Here is a 19432-nt window from a genome sequence, read left to right as displayed (position 1 = left end):
AAAAATTCAAATCCATGACACACTTTCAGGTAGTCCAGGATTTTTCTTTTATTTTCTTTTTTTACTTTTGCTTGTCATGCCAAGATCTCATCAATCTAATCTGTCTTTGTAAAATAATTTAGTTTGGAATACAGCAAGAGGGACATGTGAACTGTCTGTAAACACTTCAAACAGCATCAAGGATTTCTTTTCTGAAAGGCAATCTCATTGTACCTGGTGTAGGTACGCAAGCTGCTGATAAAAGTCCTCCAAAAAACCCATCTACCAGGGAGAAAAATGTTTTCTAACATTCTAGCAAGAAACCCACTCTTGCACCTACTTCAGAAATTCCTATGCATCATTGCAGAAGAATTTACACACTATAAAAACATTCTAAAGCCAGCTGAAATGAAGAATAAGATGGAGAATAAAGACAGAGATTCCTTTATGATGTCTGTCTGCAAAACAATGCTCAGGACTAACCTAGAATCCAGTATGTGCTACAGGCCATGTGATCTCTGAGAGGTTATGAGAGAACTGAAGGAGTTCCTACTTGGGTGATGGGACTGAGCAAAGACTCAGAAAAAATCTTTCATATGTCAGAGAAATCTAAAATATTTGATTAATTGACCCTAGAACAGAGAATAATAAGAAGTGACCTAATACAAGTCTATAGAAAAATGAAAGATCTACAGATGATAGGGAGTATCCCTGCTCATGCATTAGCAAGGGAAAATTCAATAGATGGAGAGGCAGCAAACTTAAAACTGACAAAGGGCATATTTTTTTCTCACCAAGCACAACTGGGCTGTGGAATCAAAATAGTCAAGAACCTGCCAAAACCGAAAAAGGAATACTTATTTTAATAAATGTCAGGAATATATTTTGCGGGCATTGTGTTGCACCTACTGCTTAACACAGATAAAAAAGTCTACAAAGATATATTACAAACACCATGCTCTACTTTGCATGAATATGTTTATAGTCTTTGGGATTTAATAACTTTATAGTAATTTGCATTGTTATGAGGAAGAAATTTCTTTTGATGAGGATAGGAAAACAAGGCTAAGGAGAGTACTCATGCACACTTAGTGGCATAGCACAAGCTCTTCTCTGGATCTTGATATTCTGTCCATACACTACAATTCTCTTAGAGAGGTGCCACTTCTTCAAAAATGGTTTTGTTCCTGACTGCTTAATGAAAAAAAAAAATGCAGAAAAAGGGGGCATTCACTCTGCAGCAAAAAAAAAAAAAAAAAAAAAAGGAAAGCAAGCAAGCAAGCAAGACAGGCAATGATGACCTTGGAAAACATTCTTGTGCCTTCTTTTTTCCCCCTTATCTTTTTAATTGAATGCGTAACACTAAATTATGATCTTTCACTTGATCAGTGGACTGTAGCATTTTGATGGCACATTCAGATAGCAGGGTCTGTCACACAGTATAGGGAAAAAATGTTATTATCTGACTTTTACAGATTAGAGGCTAAGGCACATAGATTTATTGAACAGCTGAAGCCTGTGCTTGAGCCAAGAGCTGAACCTGGATCTCTAGAGCCACATTAACCATAAGAGCGACAATCATAACCTTAAACTGTGTTGTCAAATTGTGTCTCAAACTGTGATGACAAAACAATAGCAGCTAAATAGAAGACTTAATTCCAGGTCTCCAAAGAGCAATATTAAGGTATCATTTTCTATATTACTCCAGTAGGGCCCACAGACCCTGCCTTTGGCTGAGGACTCTGTTCTGTTGGACACTATATAAACTTAGCAAAAGAGATGCCTGGGCAACCAAATGACAAAGTACAAGCAGGGAACAAGGGCCATTTCAGATTTAACCCTATACATTAATGATCTTTTTTTCCTTAGTAGCTATGTGAGCTACATAGCTACATAACTAAAGATTGTAGTCTTTATACAGATAACTTCATTAGTATATTATTCCTTATTTTGATTTTACACCCTACTTGAAATCCTACTTGTAAGTTTGAAATTCCTTTCCCTGCTCTCTGGCATTTCAAACTTCACACTATAAAAAAAGAATGAATCATGTTTTACTTGTGTGTGAACAAAAAATTGTCAAGCCTTTTTTCAAGTAGAGCTTGCCCTCAACTCTTCTTCTACGAAGGCATGTAGTGATTGGACAAGAGATAATGGTTTCAAAAAGGTTTAGATCAGACATTATGAAGAAATTCTTTACTTTGAGAGTGGTGAGGCACTGGAACACTTTGCCCAGAGAAGCTGTGGAAGCCCCATCGCTGGAAGTGCTCAAGCTCCATGATGGAGCTCTGAGTAATCTGGTCTATTGAAAGGTGTCCCAGTCCAAGCAGGGAGATTGGAACTAGATGATCCTTAAAGTCTCTTCCAATCCAGACCACTCTATGATTCCATGATTGCAGTTTTTTGTCCTGTGGTCTAAAGACCAGGGAGTAGTGTAGCGTCTTCTGTAAATGTGGTGTGCTTCTCTTTGTTAAAACTAAGACTGAGTCATAAAGGCAATGCTTGAATAATTTTACTGTCATGATATTTTGTCCAGTTTGGGGGGAAAAAGGGTCCTTTAATGAAGATCTAGAAAAGATTGCTGCAGATTTTAGATGGTGTTTGTGCTTTAACAGACAGCCCTTAGCTGAAAATTAGATGAAAGCATTGCATTTTCTTAGTCTGACTGCTTTTGTATACTATAACATACTGTCCTCAGCCTCAGAACAGCAGGTACTTTCCACCCCCAGCCCCCATGCAGCCCAGCTAATGGAGAAATTGCTCCTGGGTGGGTGAAAAATTTAAGTGAGGTCATTGCAGGTTCTTGCAGAGTGATACACTACCAGCAACACATAATGAAAATTCATCTCATGTTGTGAAACGTATTGAACTGCTAAAATAAACAAAGTGCTGGCAGGGAATGTTCTTTGAGGTTATCTTTAGATTGAATCTGCTTGGACTTTTGACACCTACTCAGCAATGTTTCTTGGCACACAAGAAACATCTTATCAAAATGCTGAAAATTTTTAGTCAGTAACTAATTTATTCCCTCATAAATGTTTTTATTTCCCAAATTCTCTCCTCCTTTCTTATTTAGAGTTTGTATTCTTAGCAATAATAATGTAATAACAGGAAGTGGAGGAGATACAACTTGTGACCTTGAGAAGGACATACCTCTCTCAGGGTAAATGTTTTTCATATTGATACTCTATCACTAAATTTTACACCTTCACTATGTTAATTTCACTTGTTACTATGGTAATGTTATATGCATTTCTTTTATACAGGTTAGACCTCTAGTTTTGCCAAGTGATGGGCAAATTGATCATTTTTAAGGAACAGTATACTTATGCATGATATGTATATACCATACATTAGTATGGTATTTAAGCACTCAGTGTTTGGAAGCTAAAAGTAGTGTAAGAAACAAGCCAAAACTAAAACCAAGCCAAAACAGAGGTGGTACATACAAACAGGTGACACATCCCACATGTACAAGGGACCCAAATAAAGTCCTCTGTGTGGGAGCAAGTAATTAGCACACATATAAATGAGGCTGTGTAAATGTATGCCTACAAATAGTACTATAAGCTCAGCTGCAAACTGATGACTTCTTCCAGAACATAGATTTATTACCTACTTCATCATAAACACTCTGTATTAGTAATTGCAATTCAGCACCCTCACAAAATGCAATCATACATTCTTTGCAAATCTCCTAACTGTCTCACCTTAGGATCTTGCTTCTGCAAGCATTTACTTCATGTATTCTTTAAAGTCTAACACTGACCCTCCCTACCCAGTCCTTGAACTACTTAAAGACGAAACAACAGAAAACTTAATTCTAAACAAAAGATAGTACAATTCAAGTACACAAAATATTTTGAAAGTAAAAAGAAAACAGAGATATATCTTTTCTGGCTGCAAAATCCCAGCAGGAAAGCTAAGTTAGGGCTTTAACAGAACAGCCAAAATATTTGTACTTCAATCTGAAGGTGTGAACATGCAGTTATATTTCCAAGGACGAAAGCAAATCTGTAAATTTTGAGCTCCTGGGACCTCTAAAAAAAAGTCAGAAAATTCTTCTTAAGTGTTCTTTCTGCTAAACAAGAGTAAATCAAGGACATTATTAAAGTTTTAAAGGAAAGCATTTATTTTCTATAACTGGTAAGCTTACTGTCATAGAGGAAATCTGCTCCAGAAAAGATTTAACAGGAGTCAGGAGCATACTTCTTGCTGTGAATAACTAAAACACCAGACTTCACCTAAAAAGTAACAATGTTTTACCTCTCATTGTATGCCACACATTAATTTTGCAGCCTTCCCATGCTGCAGAATTAGAGAGGTACAAATCCCTTTGGTGCAACAGGCTTGAAGCAACAAAGACAAGTCTTAAAAATAAGTGAACATCTTTATGTGAGGCTTCATTCTCTAGCCCAGCCAGCTTCATAGCAATCAGGTATTGTACATAAACCTTATTCTCCCCAGACAGGTTTTGCTGCAGTTTGTAGCCAGGTGGAGAGATACTGCACTACAACCGAGTAGAAGAGGAAATGAAAGAAAATACCACACTCACAGGAATTTTTATTGAATTCCACTCTATATTCCCTGTCCTTAGTGTTATTTCCAGACCTAATCTCATCAGGAGAGACTTTGGCCAGAGAATCCCTCAAGACAAGTAGATTTTGACCTCTGTCTTCAGAGTAATGGTGCAATGAACCCTCTTCTGTGTAGAGGGCATTGCCTTTTTTGCTAGGGTTTGGCTCATGTAGTTTTCAACACAGGAATAAAATCTCAAACTTTTTCTCACATTAGCATATGGGGCATTGAGATTTTAAAAACAAAGCTGAAAATGTTCTCTGTGTAAAAACAGTCCTTGCCAGAAGGGGTTTACTGAGCAGCATAAGAATACATATAATACAAATAAGAATTTTTATTTTATCATAATTTTCCTCTCTCCACCTCTCTACTGCATTGTGGTCAGGTTCCTAACAACTGTTCTTGTTGTTTTGCTCCTGTTCTTCTGTATTTTCCTCTTGCTGTAATAGATTTTCCCCCATTCCTGTTTCCTTCCCTAACAGAGCAGGGACTTGCTGGCATTTTACTTTGTATGAAACTTCCAATTATACCTTTATATAAAGGTTCCTCTTTAGCAGGGAGAGGGAAGTCAACTTTCCTTGTTATAGCTTCCATTAATTGTGCTTCAGCAGGTCACAGGAAAGCTCAAGATGTGGACAATTTGATTCTGTAAACCACCAATAATGGAGATAAAACCTTCTGGAGTATCCTAGATTGAAGTGATTACAGCAGTAAAATACCATATTTGCAAGAAAAATGGTATAATAATAACTTGGTGGGGTTTTACATTACTGCTGTAACTTAGAGATGAGCACTCAGGTGCATCAAGAGATTTAATAGTGCATGTGTAGGTGGCAAATTATCCATAAAGAACCTACTCATTGTGGATAATGCTCATTTGATATTTTCAAAGATAATGTAAGCCTTTGTGCACATGTCATCTCATGCCCCATCCTCATGACACCTAGCAGGAATGCTGAAAGTACAGCGTGCTGGCCACTTCTCTGAGCATAAGCATTCTTCGTCCTGCAAGCAGTATGAGCTCCTATGGAGTCAGGGAACAGAGTTTTGATTAAAGGCACAATGACACAGAATAAGATAAATTTCACATCAAGGGCCTGCACGAGCTTACCATACAACATTTCTTTGCTCCACATTAAACTTTTTACTGGAATCACTTTGGTGTCTGATGAATCAGAACCTTGGAAAGATAGACTTGTCATCCAGCCTCTCTACCTGTAAATGTTTGGTACAAAGTTATGAGATATCTCTTAATGCAGCATCTGGATTCTTGCACTCCCTGCTCCATCCACCAGACACCCAAAATGGTCTCACTCCTGCTATCTCTGTTCTTAGGAACATTAGCTTGTTTCATGTTAAGCAAAAGAATTGTGACAGAAAGGGTTAAAAAAAGAAATATGTAAAATCTGTCATGATTATTCCAGTGTGGCTGTTTTTCTAGCAGCACTTCTTAAAAGTTATCCATGTAATGGAATATTAGAGATTTTGCTTTTCATCAGCGGCTGGGTAGTGATTTGTATTAATAGAAAATTAACAGCCATGACCTCACATGAAAGGTAAATCTCCCCCTGCCCTTCTCAAACATCCCCAAGCCTCAGATAAGATTGTACTCATCCCTTCACTGATTTGAGAAGTATAGAGTATATTCTCAGAACATAAAGATATTTAGAAAATTTTTTAGAAACCATTTGTCTATTTTTAAGTAGCAGAATTAAAAATCTGTCAATAAACCACCCTTCGTAGTACAAAAAGCTATTTTTTATGCTTAAAAGAAAGACAATTATAAACACTTTTTGAAAATTTGTAACCTGTTGTCTGGTTTTGTAAGCATTTTAACTCTGAACATTTTATACATGGAAAAGCAAATTCATACTTCTGAATAGTCATGCAACATTCTGGAAAACAGTCAAGACATTTTGTTTGACCTTTTCTATTTCTTTCTTTGTGGTGGGCAACCTGATCCATAACTACCATGTCCTTGAAAGCATAAGAGGATCCTTAGGGAAAAACTCCCATAAGTTCAAAATCCTTGTTTGCAACATGCACAGCAAAACCAATATAGTGAGTAACTAAATATAACGAACTTCAGAGATTTGCCAAGCTCTTTGTGTGAGGTGTTTGGCAGGCTTTATCCTTGATCTCCTGCTAGGGACCTTGGTATGTTTATTGATCTTTGTCACCCAGAGGTCAAATTACATCTACAGGGAGCTGCACCTTCCAGCCACTCAGAAATTGCAGCTGAGGAAACGCAGCAGGACACAGTCCCTCAGCTGTATGTGCCACCAAGAGCTCATGAGCTCCAGGCTCCTGGCCACCAGCTGGACAACTCCCAAGTGAAAATTGAGCTATTCTTCAAATGGGCTGCTATGGGAATCTTTTCTTTCCATGTGTGCCTCTATTATAATCAGACAATAGTGTTAAACCTGGCAGTTGCTTCTTTCTCTGAAGTATTGGGACTGGCCAAAAATCAGGGTTTTTTTCATGTATCACTCATAGCTGCATGTTCTAGCTGCCAGAAAACAGCCCTGAAAATCCCTCTCAGAAAACCTATCATTTTCCTGTCATTGTCCCCCTGTCAGAAGTGACTTTCAGAGAGCTCAGCTTTGACCACAGGAGCCATGCAGGTCAGCCCAAGTAATGGGCACTTCTGGATGGGGATAGGCTGAGGCAAAGGCCACTTCTCCTCTTTGGAAAAAATCTTTAATGGTAAGTGCTTCAGAAAAGATGTAAAAATGGTGATCCAGGATGTGAAACAATCTTTTAATGAGAAAGTGAAGGGCATCTGCATGTATTTTTTGAACAAGGCTTTAATAATCTATTTTATACTGGTGGGAGTTTTGCTTGTGTATGCAGATATGCAAAGCAGGACCAAGTGCTCACATAGTCCAAAAATACAAACCAATGCATATATTAATTTGCTGCATCATTAATAGTCAAACATCCATTTGTTAACAGGCTAAATTGCAATCATCATCTTTTGAGCATTATTTTAAAGGAGTTTCATAATTCAGAAATTTCACATCTTACTAAGTCATTGAGAATTTCTTCAAAATGAAAAAGTAGACAAAACATTGCTTTTTTGTTCTAAAAAGACCTTTTTTTAGTTACTTAAATGTACTTTGGCAATTTTACAATGGGAAAGCTTTGAGGTTTTTAATTGTTCCTATTTCATTGGCATTTTTTTATTACACCTCTAGCTGGACTTTATTTGTTTACAGTAATCACTTTTAAAACACTACCTTGGGATGCAAATGTTCTTTTCTATTCTCTGCATGGTCAAATGCCTTTTGTATCCTAAACTTTTTGGAGGTAGTCTTATGACTAAATAGATTTAAAGAAATTGTATGCACCTGGCTGTATATAATGAGATAATTGAATGGTGTTGGTGATGTAAACTCAGAAGGGAAGAGATAATGTGCATAAGAGCATTATATTTTTTATCTATATATATAAAATATACATGACTGGCTGTGTTTTATTTCACCTGCAAACAAGTAAGCACAGCAGGAGATAGATCTTGCCCAGCCCCTGAGCTGAATGCCTTGGCAGGCTTAGTTTGCAAAGTATGCAGTGCTCCTGCACTGGCTGTGCTGCTCACACGCTGCCAGGAGTGACACGCCACCCCTCAAAGGACAATTTATTGGAAACCCTGGGGCCCCTCCTGGCCTACTTGACCTGCAGAAAAAAAGGCTTTTGAGAAAAGGAGTTGCCTCTTTTGATAGTCCCCTGCATCCCTATTCTCAGAGCTGAAGTCTCTGAGAAAAGGCAAACCCAGCATCTCCTGCAGGCTCTGATCCAGAGTACATTTCTGCTCTGCACCATGGGGGTGGGCTGAGAGGGGCTGAGCAGCAATCACCTCTTCAATAGAAGTGAACACATGGGGTAGGTCAGATGTGTGATGAACCAACCACAGCCTTCATCTCAAGGCTGAGCCAAATTTGGAAAATTTGGAAAATACTTAAAAATATGCCGCTTAGAGGAAAAAAAATCTTATTCTGGGAAGTTTCTTTTCCTCTGCCTCAGTGCTTTCTGAACCAAAATGACAAATTGATTTTGGATTTTCTTTGTTTCATTTTAAGGAAGAACAGAACAAAAAAAAACCCCAAAAACAAACAAACAAAAAAACCCCAAACCAAACCAAAACCAAAACAAAACAAAAAAAACAAACAAACAAACAAAAACAAACAAACAAACAAAAAAAAACAACAACAAAAAAAACCCAAAGTGAACAAGACACTGACTTCCCTTGGGAGATTTTTTTTTTTAGTTCTTCAGGTCAGTGTGGCCTTGTGGTTAGGTGACATTTCACTAAAAATCCAGACTTTAGACTTGCATCTATTTGAAATGAAACTGCAAATCCAGCCACTACTGATGAGAGCTGTAATGCTGATTGTTCTAATTCTATCTGAATCCTCTATGGGAATGACATCACTGAGTACCTAAAAGACCTGACATCATCAAAAAAATTGCATTCTACTTGTACTGTAAAAAATAGATCATAATTATTTCTGTAGTCTCTAAAGAGAAATTGATTTTTTGTGCCTTCTGTGAATGCTGCAATGCTATTTTAGTGTAATGCTTTTATGTCTATGGCAGCCAATTGCTTTGACCCTGAAGTCTTCCTAGCAGTACTGCTGACTTGCTGAATCATATTCACATTCAGTTCATTCATGTCCTCTTGCCACAGAATAATATGCTAAATATAAAACTTGCCATAATAGCAATATAAAAATGCCACAAGATAACACAAAAGTAAATAAAAGGGAAAAAATGGAAAATAATAAAATAATAAAAAAAGACCTATCAAGTTCAAGTAAATCTGAATGGCAGTTAGTCACACAGTTTGAAGTATTGCTCTTTATCCCCAAAGGGTTCATATGAGATGTTTATCTGGCTTCCTTCTGGTGTTTCAGTGATGGCAAGAACACTAAAGTCAGAGAACACTAAAGTCTGATTCTTGCATCATCTTATATTATTCCCACAGGATGTTAAAACTTCAGAATGGTATAAAACAGTTATGAAGTGGTAAACGTTCCTGAATTTCTCCTAATTCCACTGTTAGAGATGTTATGCGGCATGCCTGTGACTAGATCACAAAGATGTCCAGAGGCCCTATATGTGTTATAACATTAAAGTTCTTGAAGTATTAGAAATTCTGTTTCCTGAAAGGGAAAAACATCTAAAAGCCTTCCAATGGAGTAATTTGGACTTAATGGACCTAATGCCTGATTAGAAGCTCACACACATCAATGCAGATTCATCTCTCTTTCCTTTCCTTTCCATTCTCAATGCATCTGCTACCCTGGCCTCCTGCTGTTTCTTCAGCATCCAACACGCTTGATATCTGGGGTCACACAACCCCAGAGGAGATTTCACCCGCCTCAATTTAACACCAAAGGCACCCCTCAACCATGCCTTGATTTGTTGTCCCTGGATTCACCTGACTTCTGACCAAGTGAACCTGTACACGCATTCCTGCCTTGCGTTCAGAGGAACACTACTGGGATTTCAAGAGATATCCATGTACTACATTCTTCCATCTGTCACCTGAGGGAGTCACCCTGACCTGTTTAGAGAACATTGAATACAGCAGAGATCTGACCGTTTGCTGACCTCCACCCAGGTGGAGATTAATCCTCTCTGAATCAAAGGATGCATAATCAGAGCATAGCTCATAATCTTCAGTTAGCTCCTTTAAAAAAAGCAGTTCAGAGGAAGGTCCTGCCCTGCCTGTTGAAAGCAGGATTCCGTGCAGCCAGTGCACTCTGGAGGCAGCCAACCTTCAGTCCCCAGCTGCCCCTCAAAGAAGCAGGGGCTGAAGGCTCTCCTTCTCCTGGCAAGTTGCAGCCCCCACCACTCTCTGGTCTGGCAATGAGGCAGTGAGGTGGAAAGGCAGCCAGGGAAAAGAGTTGGGAGTATTGAGGTACACCCTGATTTCCATAGTCCCAAATTCCCACCCTGCATCCCTTCCCTTCTGTACCTTTTTTCCTGAGTTGCTTGACCTTCTCCATATGGAGAGTCTGAGTACCTAAACAAGGACTTTGAACACCTTCTAAACCCTTTGGGGTTTGTGACACCAAAATCTTGTTGAGTGACTAGGCATCAGTTTAGGTGCACTTTTCTGCCAATGACAGCTACAAGCAGGCTCCTGCACAACGTGGTCCCACCACCTTGCTGTCCACTGGCAGAAATATGAAGTGCAAAATTCATCATGGACTGTAAGACCAGCTTGAGTATGCTTGGATATCTCCCTGTCCCAGCAATGAGAATTTTCTTAAAGCCTTGCACTGATCAGATCTTCAAACCATGATGGACATCTCATTGCTTTTTATTTCTTCCTGCTGTGTAGTCCATCCAGAAGCAGTATTTACTAATTATACTGAAATTAATACAACCTGGAAGTAGAGAAGCGTGAAACTCAGAGGCAGAAATAAAGAGGAGAGCCAGCCACAACTGCAGCAGAGGCTTTTTTGGTTTCCAAAGTATTTTGGTCATGAAGACCCTAAATGAATCTTTATTGACATATTATACAGTTGAAAGAGGACTGCTAGGTAATAACAAGTAAATTTAAAATCTGTATTCAAAGCCTGAATTTCACTTTTAAGAAACATCATTGGAAGATAAAAATTGGTCTGTATACCAGCCAAAAGTGCTTTATCTCATTAACTCCATTATTAGCCTTACTTTCTTCTGGATGGTGGACTCCTCCAGGATGCTTAGATTCCTCCTGGCAATGTCCATAGTGACACATTTACCCCAACAGCTGCCTCACTTCAGTGACTTGACCACACTAGGGCATGTACCAGTCTTACAAACCCCATGAAACACCTAAAAGCCCCTGCCAGGCACAGCAGGATCATGAGGTAAGGCCTCTCCACTACAGTCCTGAGCATCTTAATAAGGGAGGAAATTAGGGAGTTACAGCTTATTTACAAATGAACTGGAAAGTGTGAGTGTGAGGTGCAGTCATCTTCCCCCTCATGAGCTGCTCAGTTTCCTGGAGTGTAGTTATGAGAGAATAACTTTGTGTGCATATACTGTTGAGTAGGCTTGGGTACACAGCCAGCTACTTAGGCATGCAATGTCAGGTCAAAATTTCAGTCAGATTCTTGCCAAAAGCAGCACTTTTACTTGATCATTTGTAAACAGGGACTTACAGCCATCCAGATCCTACTGTATCTGAAAAAATGCCTTACAGGCTCACAAGCTGTGTGACATGGCCTGCACTGCTCCTGCTTTTGAAACTGGTGGGTGGAATGGCAGTCTGCCACTTCTCAATGCTCAGCAATCAAAATAGTATATAAAACTTCCCCAGATGTCTGACACTAGACTGCATTCAAGAGTATAGCATAAAACAATTGATTTTGTGATGTTGCTCCATATCAGCTTCTGATGTTCTAAAAAATTACACCATGTCTAGCTTCAGAACAATTTTTAAAAATCTTACATAGTTTCCAGGCACTGCTGCTATCAGCTTCCATGAAATTTAGGATTATGACTTTCTCTTGCATGTCTCATGTTCCAAGATGAAAGATACATTTCTGGACAGTTATGTTCCATATCTGACCTGAGGAGTACAAGAATATTTTTATTTTCATAAGAGAAAGAAATAGTAGGAAAGGTAGAAAGGAGTGCAACACATTAATCTAGGATTTACTGTTACAGCCAGTAAGCAGTGTTATTTTAGGAAGCTCTTCAGAAACAGGATTCCCTTAGCCTGTTAAGTCATCGAAAATAAAGCATTAGCCAAGTCCTCTCTCGATATGGCGGTCACACTGGGCAATCCTCTTCTCTGCACACACATGGGAGCAGTGACCCTGACCTGCAATGAAAGCCATCTCAATGTTTGGGGGCATAACTGGGTATAAATGACTCACTAATCCTTTAATATTTCCGTTCACAATGAGGATCAAGTCTAAACGACAATGACATGATCCTTTTTCGAAATAAAAGGGATGAGTCTTTCTTGTCTGCGCCTCACTGACCTTGTTACTGTTCTTATATTCTAAATAGGATGGTGACTGTGGCTAAGCAAAGCAGGGAATAGCAACTCTTCAATTTGTTCCAGATGTGTCTGATGAGACAATTCCTCTCACCACATGATCTTGCCTCTGTAATAGTGAGTGTCGGCATATTGATCAGCTGAGGTGGCTGAAGTAAAATCAGGTTTCCACCACACATGGAAAATCTGACCATGAGGTTTGCAGAGGAACTGGGCTGGGCCCTGCAGGGCATAATCAGAGCTGAGTTATCTCTGCAAACGCAGCACTCTCCCCCATCCCAAGCAGGGGTGTGTGGCTGACATCCGCTCGCTGTGGGAGAATGGAAACATGCTAGTTTGCCTGCATTGCTGAGGAAAATAAAACAGATGAAGCTGTGGCATAGGTCCTGTCAATAACAATGCTGTGAGAGTCTTAGTCTGCCTGAGCTGCCTCACCACAGTCCCACATAAGTAACAGATGAGTGTGAAGGGAAAAGAGATCCTGGTCATCTAATAGAGATGACCGCACAGATGAAATCAAACAGACCCACACTGGGATTTAACAATGTTACCAAAGCAACCTGCAGCCTGTAAACATCTGAAAACAAATGTACGGGGAATTCATGCTGACTTCTGCCAATCTGTCAAGAAACCCTGGAGGAGGAGAGCCTGTCTGGAGGAGACCAGCAGGGTGGCAGGCATCATCTTCGCTGGCAACAATCCACAGGGCAGGGCTCTTTCCGAACTGCCAAAGAATGTGCCGATTCAGGGACACCCCTCAGCCCCATCATCCTGCCCACTGGTGGGGTGCTGTGGGGCAGCAGTCTCAGAAAAAGTCTAAGAACACCATGGTACTACTTCTATAAGCAGTGATTATGCCTTGACTGCATGAAGATGAGATTAGCTCTATCTCTCTACTCTGCTATTAGTGCATGTGACACCAGGCCTGAAGCATACTGTAGCAATGTGTTAAGACTCCATAAGTACTTCACTGAATGACTCAGACATAGCTGGTGTATATTCGGTGCATTTCAGAAGGGAGGCTCATCCCTTCGGAGGTTTATCAGTTGCCATTTTTAGTTTATGATGTAGGAATTCAAGGGCAGTCTGTCATCAGACCACAAAGACAATCTCCTTCCACTTTTTAGGTAAAGAAAGGTTGAGGTTTTTCTTTCTAAATGTAATTGGTTTTATTACCAATTAGCATGTTCCTGTTTGTCAGACTTTTAATTGAAGTTCTAAGATATATTTACACAAAGTCATGCTACCACCCCTAATTTGATGGCCTATTAATACTACTAAGGATACTATTATTTTGCCAATTCAATATGACTCTATAGAGCTTGTGACTTGGAGCTACTTCATCAGTTCTACACCTTAGTCATCTCAACACTGCTTGAAGCTCACAGCTAAGATCTTGCTGGACATCACTGAGTTAGTTAATGTTCAGAGCCAGAATTAAGAGATATTTGACATTACAAAATATTCCAAAGTATTCATTCTTAATAGGAGTAAATAAACATAAAATAATAAAGACAATAAAGTATAATACTTTTCCATTGCAATCCGTATTTATACAGCAACTTTTAATCTAAAGACTAGCCCTAGAATGCAGAGTGCTATGACTTAACAATTAAGAATTGCTCTTCCCACAACCTCAGCATAGTGACTCACCTGTGCAGTGGAGAAACAGACCTTTAACAGCATGCCAGAGTGCTCTGTTTGAATGTAAACTACAGTGTCTCTGAAAATGTGGAGGAATACAAAGACAAAGGGAAGCTAATAACCCTAAATAGAATTTGTCCAGGAAATTATGCTGACTCACTTGCCCATTGAAGAAGACAATTATATTTTCTTCTTCTAACTTTTCTTGCAAAAGATTGAAACATAGTGTTTTAGAAGACATTGTCTACTTTTAATTGTCATTATATGCCTTTATTGATCACAAAGTTTACATTTGAAAGGACTGTCCAACACAGGGCAAAATACAAAGCAAAAATAAACCCTGAAGTATCCATTTCTGTTGTGCCCATACCTTCTGTCTCAAGACTGTACTCCCACTCGATGCAATGGCAAAAACAGCTCTGATGACAATGCTGTCATGTTGAGCACTGAGGTTCCACTTCCCATAGTATTCTGCTGTTGGGAGAAGGGGCTGCTAGAATATGTCAGGGATGTGCACAAACTACAGGTGACAATACCAAACACCAAGGTAATTGTGTCACAATTCTTCTTTCAAAAGCCATGAACTGCCTGGAAATACACCTTATGTAAATTTCAAAGCTGTTTTCAATACAGCACTGTTTCCATGCACCTGTACACTTTGGCTTAAATCTTCCAAGCACTGTCATTGCAAGATGATTTTTATGAACAGTAATTCAATAGCTGGATGGCTAATACAACATTTTGATCTCTAACAGAGTCCACGCCAATCCTGAAAATAGCAGCCTGAAAACACTTTGTTTTGATGCCTGTCTCTGAATCAACTAAGTGATCCAGTTCATTTGTTTCAAGCAGCTTGGCCACTGGGCTGTGAAGCTCTGGCTCTAACATCTGACACACATGAGATGTTTTAAAGGGAAATCCTTTTAATGTGCCAGCATTTATGCAAGTGAATTCACCTTGCAATATAATCACTTTTAATTTGAAATAATTGCGTGCAAGTAGAAGGAATTGTTCCATTGAACAAATGAAGAAATCTTAGCACTTTATACAGTGTTTCCTTTAAGATGATCAACAGAGTAATTGAAATTCAGTTATTTGAATTTGTATTCCCAGGTATATTCTTATTTTAGCATAGAAGATTTTATAGACAGAGACACTAAGATCATTTAAGGCAGGAAGACTACTAATCTTAGATTTAGTACCCCATTTAGATTACCAGAGAGGAAATGGCTCATCCTTGCTTGTGAGGCTCTAGAAATAGCCCAGAACTGATGTAACTAGTGCTTAAAAATAAAGGTGTTTGCATTGATAGTAGACAAATCAAGTTATTGCAAAGAAAGTGGGAACCCCCGAGGCACATGCTGGCATGGCAGAGGCATTCCCTCCACACAGGCTGAAAAGGACACTCTATGGGGTGCAGCTTGACTGCTGAAAAACAATAAATTTAAGAGTACATACTAGATAAATAAAAATTGCATCAATAGGAGACCACTTCTGTGAAAAATTTCAGGAGGGAATTATACTGAAATGAGTTCCTTGCACACTCACTGCAGAGAGGCTGTTTACTATTACACACCTCTCTCTCAAAGCATCTTCCCCATTGCCAGAAAAGTCAGGTATTCACATCATGTCCTCTCACGTCATTTTTAATCTGTGATTTAGTTAAGCCAAATATTTAATTACAGTTTTCAATATAAAAGCAATTAGCAGGCTTCCTATGTATAAACCATAATTATGATGCAGCTTAGTAATAGAAGAATGACTAATAAACAACATTTTGTTGAAATTCTGTTTAGATAATTTCGTGATATGTTTTAAACTGCTGATTTATTTTTGACTCACCAGTCTTGGCTAAAAACAAATTAAATCCTCCCATATCTTGTATTTTTGGTTGTAATTTTTATTGCCTTGCAAATGCCAGTGTGTCACTTTGCTACCCTGTGACATCACAACAGAGCAGCTTGTGGTGATGGCATCACATGCCTACACCAGAACAATGCAAATAAAAGTCTTGTTACCAAGAAAAGAGTTTCCAGGGTATTAAAATATAATTGCAGGTTTCAGGACATGGACCTGCCCCAGTAAAATCAGGCCGATCTTATGAAAGCTGATGTTTCAGCCAAGGCACTTATTTGTAGCCGGATCCTTCATAAAACCAGAACAAGATAAACAGGAAACACTCTCTATGTCATCTAAATAATAAGCATCTTCACCAGACTTCTATTCATGTAGGGATCATCTTGCAATTATTTATTTATGATTATGGGGTTCAGGTTAGAGGTAAGAACCACTTTGTTGACAACTGAGAGGCAAGAGTTTATGAAGTAAAATGAGGCAGAAGGGATTGAGCTGCTGGAGGATGGGATGGATGGAGGGAGAAGCAGGGGAGTGCTGAGGGAGTGGCAGCTGAGGTGCAGGACCTAGGAGCTGGGAATGCCTGTGGCTTCTTGTGTCATTGAAATAGTGCAGTGAAGAAGCAGGCAAGGAATTCAGCTCTGCATAATTTTCTTTGTATCTGGTAACATCTCAGAAAACTCTCCTCTTGGAAGCAATTTCAAAAAATGCTTACAGCAATATCTTAAGGCAATTACAAATACAAGCTTATGAAGGAGATAGCATGCACACAATATTTCAAAAATCAGAGATAAGAAAATGCTGACTATCTTAATTTCTGCCTCCAGAAATCAGCTTCCCCAGTCACTGCACATCTGTCCAATCTGCTGTGTCCTACCCCCATTTCCATATTCACTTTTTACCAAGGGATAGGAAAGACATGGATCAGCCATTTTGTTCCCTTCCCTTCTTAAAGGAGGAAAGTTTCACTTGATTCAGGAATTATTCAATGGCATCCATGCAAGCAGAGAGACTGGAGTTTGATGGAGGCTGGTGCTATATTCCAAGCTTCTCCATGTTTCTGTCGCTCCACCCCTACCTCCCTCTCTCCCAAAACTCAGGCATCCCCAGCAGAGAGGGGGAAATGCTCTCCAACAAGATAATGAAATACACAAGATCATCACTCTGCCTTTATCATCGTAGGCTTCAACACCTATGGATATATAGCCTGGTTAGGGTAGTCCATGGTCATCTTTTCATACCTAGTTTTCCATAGTCTCACAGCTGCCATTACAGTGTGGAATTCTCGTGGAGTTATGGACTAAGCCTGGCCTTATGTCTGGTACTGATGCTGTAAAATAAGAAACTTCCAACTTCTTTTCTTCTCAGGTGCTTTTGTTCATCACCTTCACAGAAGGGAGCTATTCAAAACTGGAGGTAAAATTAAGTAGGTATGGGCAGAAGAAACATTTGTGCACCAAGTGCCCTTTCATGTAAAGCTTCCTGCATTTGTGTGGTATTGTTGGGTGGAGGCTCTGTCTGCTGCAGCAGAAAGCAGCCATTTCTTTGGAAAAGGTATGCTGGAACAGAGTAGTGGATAATTTTATTGCCATAACATTATTTTCACTTTAATGCTTTAAATAATCTGTAAGACTGCTAGGAATTATAAATAAATAACAGAAATTACCCTGCACAGAAGTGGTTAGAGTATGTCCATGCCTGGTAGTAGACTCAAGTAAGCTTCATTTTGTTTGGAAGCAAGACCAAATATCCTGGAAAAAGACAGCTCATATTTGCTTTGTGGAACAGGGCTCCTTTCACAGTTTGAGCCAAATCTCACTGAAACCCCAGGAACCTTTACACTTGGTTTAACTGGGCTCTGTGTCAGGGAAATCGGCATAATTGTCTAATAAAAGACCTAGCTTGATTAGGAATCCCTCTTAAGTTTACTGGGAAGAGGATAAGTCATAGAATCTGGATGTGTGCTGTAGAACAAATCAACCTTTATACCTTCGGGGCTAAGTAGAAGGCTGACTTTTCTTGATTTGCTGTTTCCTAAAGAGTTATAGAAATACAAACTAGAAACAAAGACTCCAAATGAGAAAAATAGGATTTGCTTTTGAAAACTCTTAGCTTGTAGGAAAGTTGAATAAACTAGTGTATTAAGCAGTGGCAGGCTGTTAGCTAGCCAGATAATCTGACAAGAAACATTTCCACTTTGGAAGTGTGTATCCAAATTCAAGTGAACGGAACATATGGGGACTATGACAGACTGAATACTGTCAACTGGGAGAGCACACTCAATTGAAAACTCCAGGAATTGGGAACTAAGAAAAGCTGCACACCTTAATTTTGTGTTTAATGAAGAGTGATCTGCTGTCTAATCACTAATTTTGGGAAAGCCTGCAACCTCTTCAGGTAAACAGGAGTATTGATGTGTGGCCACAAACTGCTTCCACTGATATTAATGGCAAGACATTTAATTATTTCAGTAGGAAATTAATTATTTCAGAGGAAAGGATCAGTTCCTTAGATGAAGGCATGCATGCAAATGAAGCAGCGTCAGCAGGAGAGAAACCCTGTAGTGTGGAAACAGCTAATTGTAAATGCAAGTCCATAAGATATTCCGTGTTTATGTTTGCAAGAATACAGAAAAGACATGAAAAACAAGCCTTTTATCCAAGGAAAATGGATATTAATTCAGTTCCTCAGCTAAGCCACCTGTGTAAATAATACCATCCCAAGGCAATTACAACAGAGAACTCCATAGTTAATAGGGTAATGCTGATTAACACCTGACCACTTCACTGGGATAGAAGAACAGATTTGGCAGATCTGCAAAATGAAATTATGCCACCTAAAAAGCCATTATTTCACACTCAGTGCTTCTACAAGAACATTCTGGATTTGAATAATTTTGCTTAGGAAAAGCGGAATATGTAACTATTTTTGTGAGGTTTGAAACAAAGTTTTGATTTGGTAAATCTAAATATTCCATGAATGCAATTTTTAAACAAACTTTATTTATAACCATTTTATAAAGACCAAGTATTTTTGTTGTAAACCAAGCTAATTTTTTTAACCAGAAAAATATTTTGACACAAGTGGTACTTGAGTAGTTTAAAAACATTCTTCTAATGCTTTTCCAAAGTAGAAGTTTAATTAAATCAACTGACACTCATGAGTAACTTTGATATCTACTTTTTTTTAATGTTCAGTAAAAGAGTTCTCATCAGAACACCCCTGTTCCAACAAATCCTATGACAATAAGTTTTGACAAAGTTTTGAGAAAATCAGTTATATCACAGTCCTCACTGACGCAGTTTATATCGCCCAAAATCTTGCAGGTGGTTTTTGGTTCTTCTGTAAAAGTGGACCTTAGAAACCTGTAGGAAA

At 38.9% G+C, this 19432-nt stretch overlaps 1 long non-coding RNA gene across 2 annotated transcripts in view; it reads right to left on the bottom strand.

Moving 5' to 3' along the window:
• LOC146767905 (uncharacterized) overlaps positions 1–19432 on the bottom strand; it is a 62864-nt gene that overhangs the window by 32798 nt on the left and 10634 nt on the right. The window contains exon 5 of one of the 2 annotated variants that reach the window (XR_014953765.1): positions 1857–19422. The exons of the other annotated variant lie outside the window; for it this stretch is intronic. This is a non-coding gene — a long non-coding RNA (uncharacterized LOC146767905). Of the gene's footprint in view, positions 1–1856; positions 19423–19432 lie in introns of those variants that run through there. 2 annotated transcript variants of the gene reach the window in all.

The sequence above is a fragment of the Lonchura striata genome, chromosome 3 (assembly GCF_050655825.1).
Source record: "Lonchura striata isolate lonStrDom1 chromosome 3, ASM5065582v1, whole genome shotgun sequence".
Classification (NCBI taxonomy): domain Eukaryota; kingdom Metazoa; phylum Chordata; class Aves; order Passeriformes; family Estrildidae; genus Lonchura; species Lonchura striata.
Note: the sequence above shows the minus strand (reverse complement) of the source record. Positions and strands in the feature narration are given on the sequence as shown.